The sequence below is a fragment of the Musca domestica genome, unplaced genomic scaffold (assembly GCF_030504385.1).
Source record: "Musca domestica strain aabys unplaced genomic scaffold, Musca_domestica.polishedcontigs.V.1.1 649, whole genome shotgun sequence".
NCBI lineage: Eukaryota > Metazoa > Arthropoda > Insecta > Diptera > Muscidae > Musca > Musca domestica.
In genome coordinates this window covers 76,931-95,000 of record NW_026712374.1, presented here as the reverse complement: position 1 = coordinate 95,000, position 18,070 = coordinate 76,931, and the positions used below count along the sequence as shown (strand labels likewise).

Genomic DNA, 18,070 nt, shown 5'->3' with positions numbered 1-18,070 from the left:
GAAATTTACCAAATTCGTTCCAAATGGTGGAGGGTATTGAAAGATCGGCCCGTCCGAAATTACAGCTTTTTTACTTGTTTCTATATAGAAAAAATTGAGTTGGTGAAGTTTTTTTTCTGTGTAGAAAAAAATCTGTTGCTGCAGATTTTTCCTATATAGAAAAAATCGCGTTTCTATTTAGAAAAAATCGCATTGTTTAAAATTTTTTTGATTTTTTTTATATTTTTTTATTTTTAAATTTTTTATTTTGTCAAACAAATATTTAATATAATATTTTTTCATTTTTCTATTTTCAGATTTTGCAAATTTCAAGTTTTTAATGTAACGGAATAATATTCGCTTTGTAATGAATGAAAGGTAATTTTAAAAAATATATTTTTATCGCTTAAAGGTATTTTTCTAAAAATATTTGTAGAAAATTATAGGTATTACATCAGCAAAAAAATATAAACAATTATCAATAATTTTTATTTTCATGATCAATGGGCTGTTATGTTAAAAACGTGCTACCAAAATTGCTCAGCTACTACTTTAGAGTAAAATAGCAGCAAGACACGTCAGGAGCACGTTTAAAAATCCTAAAAAATGTAGTAACTGTCCCTGAGGTATCAGAGTTATGTCATCCATCTTTACGGTATTGAATTGTGTGGGTTTTTTCTTTAAATAAATTTTATTATTTTATTAAAAAATAAATATTAAAAAATTCGTTAAGTGTAATAACCTTAACCTTCAAATATTTATTACAAACAAAATAATTATTTTTTTATTTTATTTTTGTGAGTAATATTTCCAATGCCAAAAAAATACAAAATTTAAAAAAAAAATATTATTCCGTTCACAAAATTTTTGAATCTTGTTTTTTTATGGTAGAATTTATAAGAAACGTGAAATGTATATTAATATAAATATTGGAATTATAAATATTGGATTTGCATTCTTAGAAAATTGGTTCGAAAAGGTCCAAAACTAGTTATAATGAGCGAAACAATAGTTCAACATTCCCTAGATTTCAAACCCAGTACCAAATTGTACCAAATATAGTACTATTAAGTACTAAGCCCGTGATTTAATTAAGACCATCAAAGAAGTCATTTATCTATTGAGGGAAAGTGCCAAAACATTAAAAGAGAGGAAGCCCTACCTAAGATTGGAGTGCAACAGAAAAATTTGAAGTCAGGTTTAATTAAAAAAAAAAAATAAATAAAAAATAATTTTTAAAAAATTTCGCGGTTACTAAAATTTTGGAAAAAATTTTGAAACTTCTCATATTTTGAACAAATATTTTTTAAACAATCCACGTTTTCTAATATTTTGAATAAATACTGTTTTTATCCACGCCATTTAATATTTATAAAAAAAAAATATTTTTTTAATAAAATCCACGCCATTTGATATTTTTAAAAAATATTTTTTTAAAAACCTAACATTTTTAAAAAATATAATTTTAAAAAAATGTAGGCTTTCTAATATTTTGAAAAAATATTTGTAAAAAAATACAGGACATACAAAATTTCGAACAAAATATTTTTTAAAAAAATCTACGTATTGTAATATTTCGAAAAAAAATATTTTTTTGTTTTTGTTTTTTTTTAATATTGTGAAAAAATATTTTTAAAAAATTATTTAAAAAAAAAATTCACGCCATCAATTTGTTGAGAAAATATTTAAAAAAATCCACGTCTTGTAATATTTTGAAAAAATATTTTTTTAAAAAAATACACTTCTTGTAAAATTTCGAAAAAAAAAAATTAAAAAATTCACGTCTTGTAATATTTTGAAAACATAATTCTAAAAAAACACGCCTTGTAATAATTTAAAAAAAAAATATTTATTAAAAATGCACGTCTTGTAATATTTTGAAAAAATAATTTAAAAAAAAACAACGCCTTGTAATAATTTTAAAAAAATATTTATAAAAAAATATACGCTTTGTAATTTTAAAAAAATAATTTAAAAAAACCACGCCTTATAATTTTGAAAAAATCTATTTTTAAAAAATCCACGTCTTGTAATATTTTGAAAAAATATATTTTAAAAAATCCACGTCTTGTAATATTTTGAAAAAATCCACGTCTTGTAATATTTTGAAAAAATAATTCTAAAAAAACCACGCCATCTAATTTATTGAAAAAATATTTAAAAAAAAAATCCACGTCTTGTAATATTTTGAAAAAATATTTTTTTAAAAAATCCACTTCTTGTAATATTTCGAAAAAAAATTAAAAAAAACCACGCCATCTAATTTATTGAAAAAATATTTAAAAAAAAAAGCCACGTCTTGTAATATTTTGAAAAAATATTTTTTTAAAAAATCCACTTCTTGTAATATTTCGAAAAAAAATTAAAAAAAATTCACGTCTTGTAATATTTTGAAAAAATATTTTTTTAAAAAATTCACATCTTGTAATATTTTGAAAAAATATTTTTTTTAAAAAATCTACATCTTGTAATATTTTGAAAAAATATTCTTTAAAAAAATCCACGTCTTGTAATATTTTGAAAAAATATATTTTAAAAAAAATCCACGTCTTGTAATATTTTGAAAAAATATATTTTTAAAAAATCCACGTCTTGTAATATTTTGAAAAAATATATTTTTTAAAAAATCCACTCCTTGTAATATTGTGAAAAAATATTTTTTTAAAAAATCCAGGACTTCTAAACTTATGAAAAATAATATATTTTTAAAAAATCCACGTCTTGTAATATTTTGAAAAAATATATTTTTAAAAAATCCACGTCTTGTAATAGTGTGAAAAAATATTTTTTTAAAAAATCCAGGACTTCTAAACTTATGAAAAATAATATATTTTTAAAAAATCTTGGGCATTTAAAATTATCAAAAATTATTTTTTAAAAAATCCCCGTCTTGTAATACTTGTGAAAAAATATTTTTTAAAAAATCCAGGACTTCTAAAATTATTAAAAAATATTTAAAAAAAAAAAATCCACGCCTTTTAATATTATACATTTTTTTTTTTTAAAAACATCACGTCTTGTAATATGGTGAAAAAATATTTTTTAAAAAATCCAGTACTTCTAAACTTATGAAAAATAATATATTTTTAAAAAATCTTGGACATTTAAAATTATCATGTAATATTTTTTAAAAAAATCCACGTCACGTTGCAATATTTTGATTTTTTAATACCACTTTTTAAAAAATCTACGCCATCAAATATTTTAAAAATATTTTTTAAACAATCTACGTTTTATCTCAAAATTTGAATTTCCAAAAATATATCCCGCACTCAATGACTCTCATTGCAAATTCCAGAATTCTAGCTCATTCCGTTTGTCCAAAAAAAAAATATTAAATTTTTAATACTTTTCGTACCCTTTAAGTATGATTTTCAAAAAAAAAAAAAAGAAAACGAATAGCCTTATCACCGGCATACGCAGATTTTCCTTGTGGTACTTTAAAATACTGGGATCAGCCGTTATGGGATTTTCCGATTTTCACCAAAATTGATGAACTTGCTTCTAGACTAAAATTGGTCGGATATGCCAAAATTCAAGTAATTTGGACTGGTATTGGCTATTTGGTGCAATTAACCCGAAATCGGTATGGGAGCTATATCCAAATTTGAACCGACCTTGATAAAATTTGGCAGAGGTATTTCTGGGCTATATCTGATACTAAATATCATTCTTGTGGAGTGCATATTACGAATGTGAACACCCAATCGGATGAAGCATATATATGGGAGCTATAGCTATATCTGAACCAATTTTCACCAAATTTGAAGTACTTATTTCTAGAGCGAATTCGGTTGAATGTGCCAAAATTCAAGTCATTTGGATTGATATTGGCCATTTGGTGCACAAATAACCTGAAATTGGTTGGAGATATATATGGGAGCTATATCTAAATTTAAACCGATTCTCATCAATTTCAATAGGGTTCGACCTTGGGCCAAATAAATATTTTTTTCATCTCAATCAGATAATAAATGACTGCCATGCCTAAATCGACTCAGAAAGTGATTCTATGGATATCCTCAAAAATAACTATGGGTCTATCTTGCTTCCTTCTCCAAAACGCCGAAAACTCAGTATTTAAGAAGTTATGGTCATTTTAAAATATTCAATAATTCATACCTAAAAAACGGATCTCTTTAGCCAGCTATATGGCATATGAGGGTATAACTAGAAAAAAATCTGTAAGTTCGCCGGGTCGAAATTAGAATACCCTCCAACATTTGGAACGAATTTGGAAATTTTCAAAAAAAAAATTAAATCCGTTAAAAATTCTATTAAAATCTTAAAAATACCGAATGTAGCCGTGCAACATCAAAATTATCAAAGTAACGAATAAAGAGAGGTACTATTATATGGGGGCTATACCAAAACGTGAACCTGCACAGACAATTTTCTGTCATAGGCTGCAGTATCCATTACGAACTTCAATTACCAAATTTGAAGCAATTCCGATGAATAATGTCGCTTAAATCATCAAAATACCGAATATCGGGGTGATCCGTTATATGGGGGCTATACGAAGACGTGGACCTGCACAGACGATTTTCTGTCATAGGATGAAGTATTCATTACGAACTTTAAATACCAAATTCGAAACAATTCCTGTGAATAATGTCTCTGAAATCAGCAAAATACCGAATATCGGGAGGAACCGCTATATCGGGGCTATAAGAAGACGTGGACCTACCTTGCCCATTTTCTGTCTTATGCTGTAGTATCCATTACGAACTTCAATTGCCAAATTTGAAGCAATTTCGCTGAATAATGTCGCTAAAATAATCAAAATACCGAATATCGGGAGGTACCATTATATGGGGGCTATACGAAGACGTGGACCTACATTGCCCATTTTCTGTATTATGCTGTAGTATCCATTACGAACTTCGAATACAATTCCGGTAAATAGTGTCTTTAAAATCATCAAAATACCGAATATTGAGAGATACCGTTATACGGGGGCTATACGAAGACATGAACCTGCACAGACAATTTTCTGTCTTAGGCTGTAGCATCCATTACGAACTTCAACCTCCAAATTTGAAACAATTCCGGTGAATAATGACGCTAAAATCATCAAAATACCGAATATGGGGAGGTACCGTTATATGGGGGCTATACGAAGACGTGGACCTGCACAGACAATTTTCTGTCTAAGGCTGAAGTATTCATTACAAACTTTAAAAACCAAATTTGAAACAATGCGGGTGAATAATGACGCTAAAATCATCAAAGTACCGAATATCGAGGATTTCCCTTGTATGGGGGCTGAATACTTGCCTAAAAGTATGCATCACTCTTTAAACATGTAATTTGCTATTGTGAATTGGTTATATTTGGCCCATGCAAAACACTGTCTCACCATGTCATGCACTGACGAATGCAACAAACGAACTCCCTGTGTTGTTGTTGTTGTTGCTGATAATTTTTTCTGTTTTTCTATCGATCGAGAATCATCTGATAAATTTGGTAGATATTTGTTACTGCGTTTGTTGGTGTTGCTCTCGTCATTGTTGTTGTTGTTGCTGTCGTTTTGCCATTGTTATTGCTTGAATAAAATTAATTACTCAGTTATTTCGCATGTTATTGGAATGTCAGGCACTGTGTTGGTGGTGACGGTGGCGGCGACGGTGTTGATAATAATCAACATCTTCACTTTTGTGTGTGGAGAAGAGTAATTTACTGTTGGGGAGTGAGAGTGAGAGCGGGAGAGAGGAGTATTGTGATTACCTTACACCGCACTTCATTGACAAATTCAATAAATAAAAGCTCTCTTTGCACGTACGAAGCAAAGCTCTTTGCTGTTTGTTTGTTCAATTTCTTCCCCCCTCTCCCCTCTCCCAGCTCCTGCTTGAGAAGAAAGCTAATGCCTTATTTGCCATTCTATTTGACTAGGTAAAGTTCTAAACGAGCTACTCTCTCTCTCTCTGCGGCTAAGGTGTTGTTGTTTTTTTTTTTTTTTGGCCAGTTTCATACGGTTAGTGCTTAGGGCTAAAACGCTCATTACGGTTAGAAAAAAAAATCGGCAATTGATTGAAATAAACGTGATTTCGTAAAACATTATCCATGCCAAAGGAAAAAACGAAATATTCTAAATTCATTGACTTTTTTGATGGGAATTTTGGAAAAGTGACAAAAGAGAGGAAGGTGGGAAAATTCTAAAGTAATTCAAAAAAAAAAAAATAAAATAAAAAAATATTGGTCAAAATAAAAATAGAATTTCATAACCATACTCCAGCAAATGTGGGTCGTAACCGTAGTATTGAGTGGAAAAGTGCAATTAATTCCACATTTGAAGTGTTTGCATTTGGGTTTTTGTTGTTTTTTTTTTTTATTAATTTATTTATTTTTTTTTTTTTTGTATCAACGTCAAATACATGTCACACTCGAGTGTCGTATATTTGTACAATAATCAGAACAACACCAACAACAAGAAAATTTTGTTTTTGTATTTTTTTACCGACAAGTACCTGTATCGATTAAACAGTCGCCTATGACAAATCCCTGGAATATGAAACACGCAAAAATAATCACAACGAATCATGACGAATCTCAATGAAATTTCAATTAAATGTGTGTCTATTTTTATGCGATTTTTTCCATCAATCATATGATTCGCATGGAGTTTATGTGATGTATGCTGCATACTTTAGGGCTGCTGTAGGTCTGTGGCCAAAATTTGCTTAGCTTTTTATACCCTTCACCCTACATAGTATGGTGGGTATATTAAGTTTGTCATTTTGTTTGCAACACCTCGAAACATACATTTTAGATCCCATAAAGTAATAATAATAATAATAATTTGAAAAAATATTCTTTAAAAAAATCCACGTCTTGTATTATTTTGAAAACATATTTTTTTAAAAAAATCCACATCTTGTATTATTTTGAAAACATATTTTTTTTAAAAAAATCCACGTATTGTAATAATTTGAAAAAATATATTTTTAAAAAATCCACGTCTTGTAATATTTTGAAAAAATATATTTTTAAAAATCCACGTCTTGTAATATTTTGAAAAAACATTTTTAAAAAAAAACACATCTTGTAATAATTTGAAAAATATTTTTTAAAAAAATCCATGTCTTGTATTATTTTGAAAAAATATTTTTTTAAAGTATATATATACTTGATCAGCATAAAATTCTATGTCGCCTTAGCGATGTCCGTCCGTCTGTGGAAATCACTCTAGCCTCCGAACGAAATGAAGTAGATTGATAAAATTTTACTCAAATGTATACTACGTCTGTAGGACTTTTGGTATTGAAAATGGGCCATGTAGGTCCATGTTTTGGTATAGCCACCATATAACTGTACCACCCGATATTCGTTATTTTGATGATTTTAGCGACATTATTCACCGGAATGGTTTCAAATTAGGTATTTGAAGTTCATAATGGATACTACAGCCTAAGACAGAAAATTGTCTGTGCAGGTCCACGTCTTCGTATAGCCCCCATACAGCGGTACCTCCCGATATTCAGTATTTTAATAATTTTAGTAATAATAATAATAATTTTAGTTCGTAATGAAAACTGCAGCCTAAGACAGGAAATTGTCTATGCAGGTCTAGGTCTTCGTATAGCCCCCATATAACGTTACCTACCGATATTCGGTTTTTTGACGATTTTAGGTACAATATTCACAGAAATTGTTTGAAATTTCGTATTTGATACACATAATTGGTACTACAACCTACGACAAAAAATTGTCTATGCAGATCCAGGTCTTCGTATAGCCCCCATATAACGGTACCTCTCGATTTTCGGTATTTCGATGATTTTAACGGCATTATTCAACGGAATTGTTTCAAATTTGGTATTTGAAGTTCGAAAAGGATACTACAGACCAAGACAAAAAATTGTCGGTGCAGGTCCACGTCTTAGTATAGCCTCAATATAAGGGTACCCCCGATATTCGGTATTTTGATGATTTTAGCGGCATTATTAACCGGAGTTGTTTCAAATTTGGTATTTTTAGTTCATAATAGGTACTACAGCCTATGACAGAAAATTGTCTATGCAGGTCCAGGTCTTCGTATAGCCCCCATACAACGGGTCCCTCCGATATTCGGTATTTTGATGGTTTTATGTACAATATTCACAGAAATTGTTTCAAATTTGGTATTTGAAGTTCGAAAAGGATACTACAGACCAAGACAGAAAATTGTCTGTGCAGGTCCACGTCTTCCTATAGCCCCCATACAACGGGCCCCTCCGATATTCGGTATTTTGACGATTTTAGCGACATTATTCACCGGAATTGTTTCAAACTTGGTATTTGAAGTTCGAAATGGCAACTACAGCCTGTGACAGAAAATTGCCTATGCGTCTCCAGGTCTTCATATAGCCCTCATATAATGGTATCTCCCTATATTCGGTATTTTTATGTTTTTAAGGACATTATTCACCGGAATTGTTTCATATTTCGTATTTGAAGTTCGAAATGGCAACTACAGCCTGTGACAGAAAATTGTTTGTGGAGATCCACGTCTTCGTATAGCCCCAATATAACGGTACCTCTCGATATTCCGTATTTTGATGATTTTAGCGGCATTATTCACCGGAATTGTTTCATATTTCGTATTCGAAGTACCTTATGTTTTGGAAAGGTCTATTAAGTGTTTCTATCAACACAAAATCTAGTGTAAAGATGGTAGGTATCGCTGTACTCCTTCTGATACCTCCCCCAAAAAATAAGTTCAAATTTTAGAAAAACCAAAATGCTCATAATATTTGAAATAAATATTCGATTCTTTCTACTAACGCAAGATTTGGTGTGAAGGTGGTACAAATCGGTCTTCCACTCCTGGTACCTCCCCCACAAAAGGGTCAAAATTTTGAAAAGCCAAAATGCTCATAAAAATGCGATCGAAACACCCTATTCTCCTCAACGATCGCACATCCAAATATTTCTATCAACACAAGATCTGGCGGGGAGATGGAATATATGGATCCACTCCATATGGTACCTCCCCCACAAAGGGGTTACAATTTTGAAATAACCAAATTGCTCACAAAATTCGGAACAAACATTCGATTCTCTTTAAATTTCACATATCTCACAGTTTTTACTAGTACAAGTTCTGCCGTGAAGGTGGGATATATCGACCAACCCCTCGCCCACAAAGGGTTACAATTTTCAATACTTTACAATTTTAAATAACCAAAACGATAATAGAATTCGGAACAAGCATCCGATTCCCTTCAAATGTCACACATCTCCCTATTTTTTCTAGCACAAGATCTGCTGTGGCCCACCCCTCCCCCACAAAGGGTTACAATGTTGAATACTTTACAATTTTAAATAACCAAAACGCTCATAAAATTCGGAACAAGCATCCGATTCCCTTCAAATTTCACACATCTCCCTTATTTTTACTAGCACAAGTTCTGCTGTAAAGGTGGAATATATCGACCAACACCTCCCCCACAAAGGGTTACAATTTTCAATACTTATAGCTCTCATAATTTGCGGAACACGTCAGCAATTCTTTTTAAACCTGGTATATCTCAATGTTTTTCTCAAACCGAGAACTGATGTGAATTTGGAATTTATTGGTTCACTTCTGGTACCTCTCCCAGAAAGTGCTTAAATTTTTATCAAAAATTATTATTTTTTTATTATTTTTTTTTTTTTTTTTGGTTTTCTGATGAAGGTTCAGTTCAGCAGTCAACCTCACATCTTTTTCTAAAAAAAACAGTCCTTTTTGTCAAAACCAAAATATATGCTTTCCAAAAATGGACACTTAGTCATTACATCAATTCCAACCCACATTGGGCGCCACTAGGGATTTTGCACCACATGTTAAATAAAAATTGTTCAGAGTCAAAAAAAATATGTCCAAAAGTCAAGTTTTCAAAAACAAAATAGTTTTTTTTGCTTTCTTAAAAATTCACATATCACAGCAATTCAATCCCCTCATTGGGCGCCACTTGAGTTTTTGTATAGAACATATATTTTGAAATATTCCGTTTCAAATATCGATTTTTCGGATACCCCAAAAATGTTGTGCTCATCCACATCCATATTAATTTTGCAAAGATTTTCGTTCAGCCCCACGTTGGGCGCCACTGGGGGTTTTAATGAGACAAATTAAGGGGGTAAATTGGAATTTTGTTTTGTTTTTCGGAATTTTCGTTTTATTCTCATTTCCTTTTTTTCGAATACCCTAAAAATTTTGTGCCTATCCACATCCATATTAAGTTTGTAATGATTTTTGTTCAGCCCCACGTTGGGCGCCACTGGAGGTTTTAATGCGGCAAATAAGGGAGGCAAATTGGAATTTAGTTTTTACGGGATGTTCGTCTTATTCACATTCATATTTGCCATTATTCAATTTAATTTAAAGTTGGTTTTAGGTTTCAATGTTACGTTTTTACCTTGGGAGATGAGAAAATACCAGCGTTCAAATAAATGATGTCATCCAGGGTAAAGCCGATTTTTATCGAAGTATTCTTTGCACCCAAATCATATCAAGGATTTTCTATAAGAAGCTTAAGTTTTCAATACCATAATCCCAAGGTGGATTAAATATCTAAGAAGCCATCCCCAATCGTTACAGAAATTACAAAAAAGAAATTGAAAAAGAAAACTAATTTTTATGACGTCATAATGAAAGGAAAATATGTGTCAATTCAAACGCTATAAAAATAAAAATATTTTTTTTTAATTTTTTAAATTTTTTTATGGCTTATTATTATTTTTTTCTTCATATCTTTCATGTCAATCATAAACCAAAAACCCCAAAAGGAATTCCACATTCCTAACAATTATCAAAATTTTATTATTAAATTGACTGCCAAAGTATGATGATGATGACGATGACTAAAAGTAGTCACTGCTAAATATCTCAGTGATTGACAGTAGTCGTCTAAAGAGACAACCAACAACAAAAAAAATTGTCAGCAGCGAACTGGACGTGACTAAATTTGTACATGTCATTTATTTATTTTTTTTATTATTATTATTTTTTTGTCTTCTCTGTTTATATTTCATATCAAAGTTAAGATAGCAACGAATGTGAAAACATAAATACAGTCATTAAATAACAATAAAAAACAATTATCGATGATAACCACAGAGTCAAAAAAAAATACTGGGGAGGAGATGAAGTCAGGGAACGTTAGAAAAATCACAAACAAAAATTATTAAGAAATAATAATATGGCGCCCAACAACAGGGCGGCAGTACTTAATTTTAGGTCAAAAATTGATAGAAACTTAAAAAAATAATAAAAGAATTATTAAAAAAAAAAATAGAAAAATATTTTTAACTGTATAGAAAAATCACAAACAATGAAATTTAATTTTCGGGTCAAAAATTGATGGAATCTTAAAAAAAAATAATAAAAAAAAGAAAAACATATTGTTTGGTCCTTGAATAAATTTATTTAAAAAATCCACGTTTAAGGGTCTTTTGGTCCTTGAAAAAATTTATTTAAAAAATCCACGTTTAAGGGTCTTTTGGTCCTTGAATAAATTTATTTAAAAAATCCACGTTTAAGGGTCTTTTGGTCCTTGAATAAATTTATTTAAAAAATCCACGTTTAAGGGTCTTCTGGTCCTTGAATAAATTTATTTAAAAAATCCACGTTTAAGGGTCTTCTGGTCCTTGAATAAATTTATTTAAAAAATCCACGTTTAAGGATCTTTTGGTCCTTGAATAAATTTAGTTAAAAAATCCACGTTTAAGGATCTTTTGGTCCTTGAATAAATTTATTTAAAAAATCCACGTTTAAGGGTCTTTTGGTCCTTGAATAAATTTATTTAAAAAATCCACGTTTAAGGGTCTTTTGATCCTTGAATAAATTTATTTAAAAAATCCACGTTTAAGGGTCTTTTGGTCCTTGAATAAATTTATTTAAAAAATCCACGTTTAAGGGTCTTTTGGTCCTTGGATAAATTTATTTAAAAAATCCACGTTTAAGGGTCTTTTGGTCCTTGAATAAATTTATTTAAAAAATCCACGTTTAAGGGTCTTTTGGTCCTTGAATAAATTTATTTAAAAAATCCACGTTTAAGGGTCTTTTGGTCCTTGAATAAATTTATTTAAAAAATCCACATTTAAGGGTCTTTTGGTCCTTGAATAAATTTATTTAAAAAATCCACGTTTAAGGGTCTTTTGGTCCTTGAATAAATTTATTTAAAAAATCCACGTTTAAGGGTCTTTTGGTCCTTGAATAAATTTATTTAAAAAATCCACGTTTAAGGGTCTTTTGGTCCTTGAATAAATTTATTTAAAAAATCCACGTTTAAGGGTCTTTTGGTCCTTGAATAAATTTATTTAAAAAATCCACGTTTAAGGGTCTTTTGGTCCTTGAATAAATTTATTTAAAAAATCCACGTTTAAGGGTCTTTTGGTCCTTGAATAAATTTATTTAAAAAATCCACGTTTAAGGGTCTTTTGGTCCTTGAATAAATTTATTTAAAAAATCCACGTTTAAGGGTCTTTTGGTCCTTGAATAAATTTATTTAAAAAATCCACGTTTAAGGGTCTTTTGGTCCTTGAATAAATTTATTTAAAAAATCCACGTTTAAGGGTCTTTTGGTCCTTGAATAAATTTATTTAAAAAATAAACGTTTAAGGGTCTTTTGGTCCTTGAATAAATTTATTTAAAAAATCCACGTTTAAGGGTCTTTTGGTCCTTGAATAAATTTATTTAAAAAATCCACGTTTAAGGGTCTTTTGGTCCTTGAATAAATTTATTTAAAAAATCCACGTTTAAGGGTCTTTTGGTCCTTGAATAAATTTATTTAAAAAATCCACGTTTAAGGGTCTTTTGGTCCTTGAATAAATTTATTTAAAAAATCCACGTTTAAGGGTCTTTTGGTCCTTGGATAAATTTATTTAAAAAATCCACGTTTAAGGGTCTTTTGGACCTTGAATAATTTTTTTTAAAAAATCCACGTTTAAGGGTCTTTTGGTCCTTGAATAAATTTATTTAAAAAATCCACGTTTAAGGGTCTTTTGGTCATTGAATAAATTTATTTAAAAAATCCACGTTTTAGGGTCTTTTGGTCCTTCAACAAAATTATTTTAAAAATCCAAGTTTTATGGGTCTGCTGGTCCTTGATAAACATTTATTTAAAAATCCGTGTTTATGGGTCTGCTGGTCCTTGAAAAAAATTATTTAAAAAATCCACGTTTATGGGTCTGCTGGTCCTTGGAAAAAAAAAATATTTAAAAAATCCACGTTTAAGGGTCTTTTGGTCCTTGAATAAATTTATTTAAAAAATCCACGTTTAAGGGTCTTTTGGTCCTTGAATAAATTTATTTAAAAAATCCACGTTTAAGGGTCTTTTGGTCCTTGAATAAATTTATTTAAAAAATCCACGTTTAAGGGTCTTTTGGTCCTTGAATAAATTTATTTAAAAAATCCACGTTTAAGGGTCTTTTGGTCCTTGAATAAATTTATTTAAAAAATCCACGTTTAAGGGTCTTTTGGTCCTTGAATAAATTTATTTAAAAAATCCACGTTTAAGATATTATTCAACGGAATTGTTTCAAATTTGGTATTTGAAGTTCGAAAAGGATACTACAGACCAAGACAAAAAATTGTCGGTGCAGGTCCACGTCTTAGTATAGCCTCAATATAAGGGTACCCCCGATATTCGGTATTTTGATGATTTTAGCGGCATTATTAACCGGAGTTGTTTCAAATTTGGTATTTTTAGTTCATAATAGGTACTACAGCCTATGACAGAAAATTGTCTATGCAGGTCCAGGTCTTCGTATAGCCCCCATACAACGGGTCCCTCCGATATTCGGTATTTTGATGGTTTTATGTACAATATTCACAGAAATTGTTTCAAATTTGGTATTTGAAGTTCGAAAAGGATACTACAGACCAAGACAGAAAATTGTCTGTGCAGGTCCACGTCTTCCTATAGCCCCCATACAACGGGCCCCTCCGATATTCGGTATTTTGACGATTTTAGCGACATTATTCACCGGAATTGTTTCAAACTTGGTATTTGAAGTTCGAAATGGCAACTACAGCCTGTGACAGAAAATTGCCTATGCGTCTCCAGGTCTTCATATAGCCCTCATATAATGGTATCTCCCTATATTCGGTATTTTTATGTTTTTAAGGACATTATTCACCGGAATTGTTTCATATTTCGTATTTGAAGTTCGAAATGGCAACTACAGCCTGTGACAGAAAATTGTTTGTGGAGATCCACGTCTTCGTATAGCCCCAATATAACGGTACCTCTCGATATTCCGTATTTTGATGATTTTAGCGGCATTATTCACCGGAATTGTTTCATATTTCGTATTCGAAGTACCTTATGTTTTGGAAAGGTCTATTAAGTGTTTCTATCAACACAAAATCTAGTGTAAAGATGGTAGGTATCGCTGTACTCCTTCTGATACCTCCCCCAAAAAATAAGTTCAAATTTTAGAAAAACCAAAATGCTCATAATATTTGAAATAAATATTCGATTCTTTCTACTAACGCAAGATTTGGTGTGAAGGTGGTACAAATCGGTCTTCCACTCCTGGTACCTCCCCCACAAAAGGGTCAAAATTTTGAAAAGCCAAAATGCTCATAAAAATGCGATCGAAACACCCTATTCTCCTCAACGATCGCACATCCAAATATTTCTATCAACACAAGATCTGGCGGGGAGATGGAATATATGGATCCACTCCATATGGTACCTCCCCCACAAAGGGGTTACAATTTTGAAATAACCAAATTGCTCACAAAATTCGGAACAAACATTCGATTCTCTTTAAATTTCACATATCTCACAGTTTTTACTAGTACAAGTTCTGCCGTGAAGGTGGGATATATCGACCAACCCCTCGCCCACAAAGGGTTACAATTTTCAATACTTTACAATTTTAAATAACCAAAACGATAATAGAATTCGGAACAAGCATCCGATTCCCTTCAAATGTCACACATCTCCCTATTTTTTCTAGCACAAGATCTGCTGTGGCCCACCCCTCCCCCACAAAGGGTTACAATGTTGAATACTTTACAATTTTAAATAACCAAAACGCTCATAAAATTCGGAACAAGCATCCGATTCCCTTCAAATTTCACACATCTCCCTTATTTTTACTAGCACAAGTTCTGCTGTAAAGGTGGAATATATCGACCAACACCTCCCCCACAAAGGGTTACAATTTTCAATACTTATAGCTCTCATAATTTGCGGAACACGTCAGCAATTCTTTTTAAACCTGGTATATCTCAATGTTTTTCTCAAACCGAGAACTGATGTGAATTTGGAATTTATTGGTTCACTTCTGGTACCTCTCCCAGAAAGTGCTTAAATTTTTATCAAAAATTATTATTTTTTTATTATTTTTTTTTTTTTTTTTTGGTTTTCTGATGAAGGTTCAGTTCAGCAGTCAACCTCACATCTTTTTCTAAAAAAAACAGTCCTTTTTGTCAAAACCAAAATATATGCTTTCCAAAAATGGACACTTAGTCATTACATCAATTCCAACCCACATTGGGCGCCACTAGGGATTTTGCACCACATGTTAAATAAAAATTGTTCAGAGTCAAAAAAAATATGTCCAAAAGTCAAGTTTTCAAAAACAAAATAGTTTTTTTTGCTTTCTTAAAAATTCACATATCACAGCAATTCAATCCCCTCATTGGGCGCCACTTGAGTTTTTGTATAGAACATATATTTTGAAATATTCCGTTTCAAATATCGATTTTTCGGATACCCCAAAAATGTTGTGCTCATCCACATCCATATTAATTTTGCAAAGATTTTCGTTCAGCCCCACGTTGGGCGCCACTGGGGGTTTTAATGAGACAAATTAAGGGGGTAAATTGGAATTTTGTTTTGTTTTTCGGAATTTTCGTTTTATTCTCATTTCCTTTTTTTCGAATACCCTAAAAATTTTGTGCCTATCCACATCCATATTAAGTTTGTAATGATTTTTGTTCAGCCCCACGTTGGGCGCCACTGGAGGTTTTAATGCGGCAAATAAGGGAGGCAAATTGGAATTTAGTTTTTACGGGATGTTCGTCTTATTCACATTCATATTTGCCATTATTCAATTTAATTTAAAGTTGGTTTTAGGTTTCAATGTTACGTTTTTACCTTGGGAGATGAGAAAATACCAGCGTTCAAATAAATGATGTCATCCAGGGTAAAGCCGATTTTTATCGAAGTATTCTTTGCACCCAAATCATATCAAGGATTTTCTATAAGAAGCTTAAGTTTTCAATACCATAATCCCAAGGTGGATTAAATATCTAAGAAGCCATCCCCAATCGTTACAGAAATTACAAAAAAGAAATTGAAAAAGAAAACTAATTTTTATGACGTCATAATGAAAGGAAAATATGTGTCAATTCAAACGCTATAAAAATAAAAATATTTTTTTTTAATTTTTTAAATTTTTTTATGGCTTATTATTATTTTTTTCTTCATATCTTTCATGTCAATCATAAACCAAAAACCCCAAAAGGAATTCCACATTCCTAACAATTATCAAAATTTTATTATTAAATTGACTGCCAAAGTATGATGATGATGACGATGACTAAAAGTAGTCACTGCTAAATATCTCAGTGATTGACAGTAGTCGTCTAAAGAGACAACCAACAACAAAAAAAATTGTCAGCAGCGAACTGGACGTGACTAAATTTGTACATGTCATTTATTTATTTTTTTTATTATTATTATTTTTTTGTCTTCTCTGTTTATATTTCATATCAAAGTTAAGATAGCAACGAATGTGAAAACATAAATACAGTCATTAAATAACAATAAAAAACAATTATCGATGATAACCACAGAGTCAAAAAAAAATACTGGGGAGGAGATGAAGTCAGGGAACGTTAGAAAAATCACAAACAAAAATTATTAAGAAATAATAAATATGGCGCCCAACAACAGGGCGGCAGTACTTAATTTTAGGTCAAAAATTGATAGAAACTTAAAAAAATAATAAAAGAATTATTAAAAAAAAAATAGAAAAATATTTTTAACTGTATAGAAAAATCACAAACAATGAAATTTAATTTTCGGGTCAAAAATTGATGGAATCTTAAAAAAAATAATAAAAAAAAGAAAAACATATTGTTTGGTCCTTGAATAAATTTATTTAAAAAATCCACGTTTAAGGGTCTTTTGGTCCTTGAAAAAATTTATTTAAAAAATCCACGTTTAAGGGTCTTTTGGTCCTTGAATAAATTTATTTAAAAAATCCACGTTTAAGGGTCTTTTGGTCCTTGAATAAATTTATTTAAAAAATCCACGTTTAAGGGTCTTCTGGTCCTTGAATAAATTTATTTAAAAAATCCACGTTTAAGGGTCTTCTGGTCCTTGAATAAATTTATTTAAAAAATCCACGTTTAAGGATCTTTTGGTCCTTGAATAAATTTAGTTAAAAAATCCACGTTTAAGGATCTTTTGGTCCTTGAATAAATTTATTTAAAAAATCCACGTTTAAGGGTCTTTTGGTCCTTGAATAAATTTATTTAAAAAATCCACGTTTAAGGGTCTTTTGATCCTTGAATAAATTTATTTAAAAAATCCACGTTTAAGGGTCTTTTGGTCCTTGAATAAATTTATTTAAAAAATCCACGTTTAAGGGTCTTTTGGTCCTTGGATAAATTTATTTAAAAAATCCACGTTTAAGGGTCTTTTGGTCCTTGAATAAATTTATTTAAAAAATCCACGTTTAAGGGTCTTTTGGTCCTTGAATAAATTTATTTAAAAAATCCACGTTTAAGGGTCTTTTGGTCCTTGAATAAATTTATTTAAAAAATCCACATTTAAGGGTCTTTTGGTCCTTGAATAAATTTATTTAAAAATCCACGTTTAAGGGTCTTTTGGTCCTTGAATAAATTTATTTAAAAAATCCACGTTTAAGGGTCTTTTGGTCCTTGAATAAATTTATTTAAAAAATCCACGTTTAAGGGTCTTTTGGTCCTTGAATAAATTTATTTAAAAAATCCACGTTTAAGGGTCTTTTGGTCCTTGAATAAATTTATTTAAAAAATCCACGTTTAAGGGTCTTTTGGTCCTTGAATAAATTTATTTAAAAAATCCACGTTTAAGGGTCTTTTGGTCCTTGAATAAATTTATTTAAAAATCCACGTTTA

The 18,070-nt window shown here is 30.3% G+C and overlaps 1 protein-coding gene across 1 annotated transcript in view; it reads left to right on the top strand.

Moving 5' to 3' along the window:
* The first annotated feature begins 296 nt into the window (after nucleotides 1–296).
* LOC101899897 (proteoglycan 4) overlaps nucleotides 297–18,070 on the top strand; it is a 32,121-nt gene continuing 14,347 nt past the window's right edge. The window contains exon 1 of the mRNA XM_059129670.1: nucleotides 297–357. The gene's annotated coding sequence lies outside the window, so the exon portion shown is untranslated. The remainder of the gene's footprint in view (nucleotides 358–18,070) is intronic.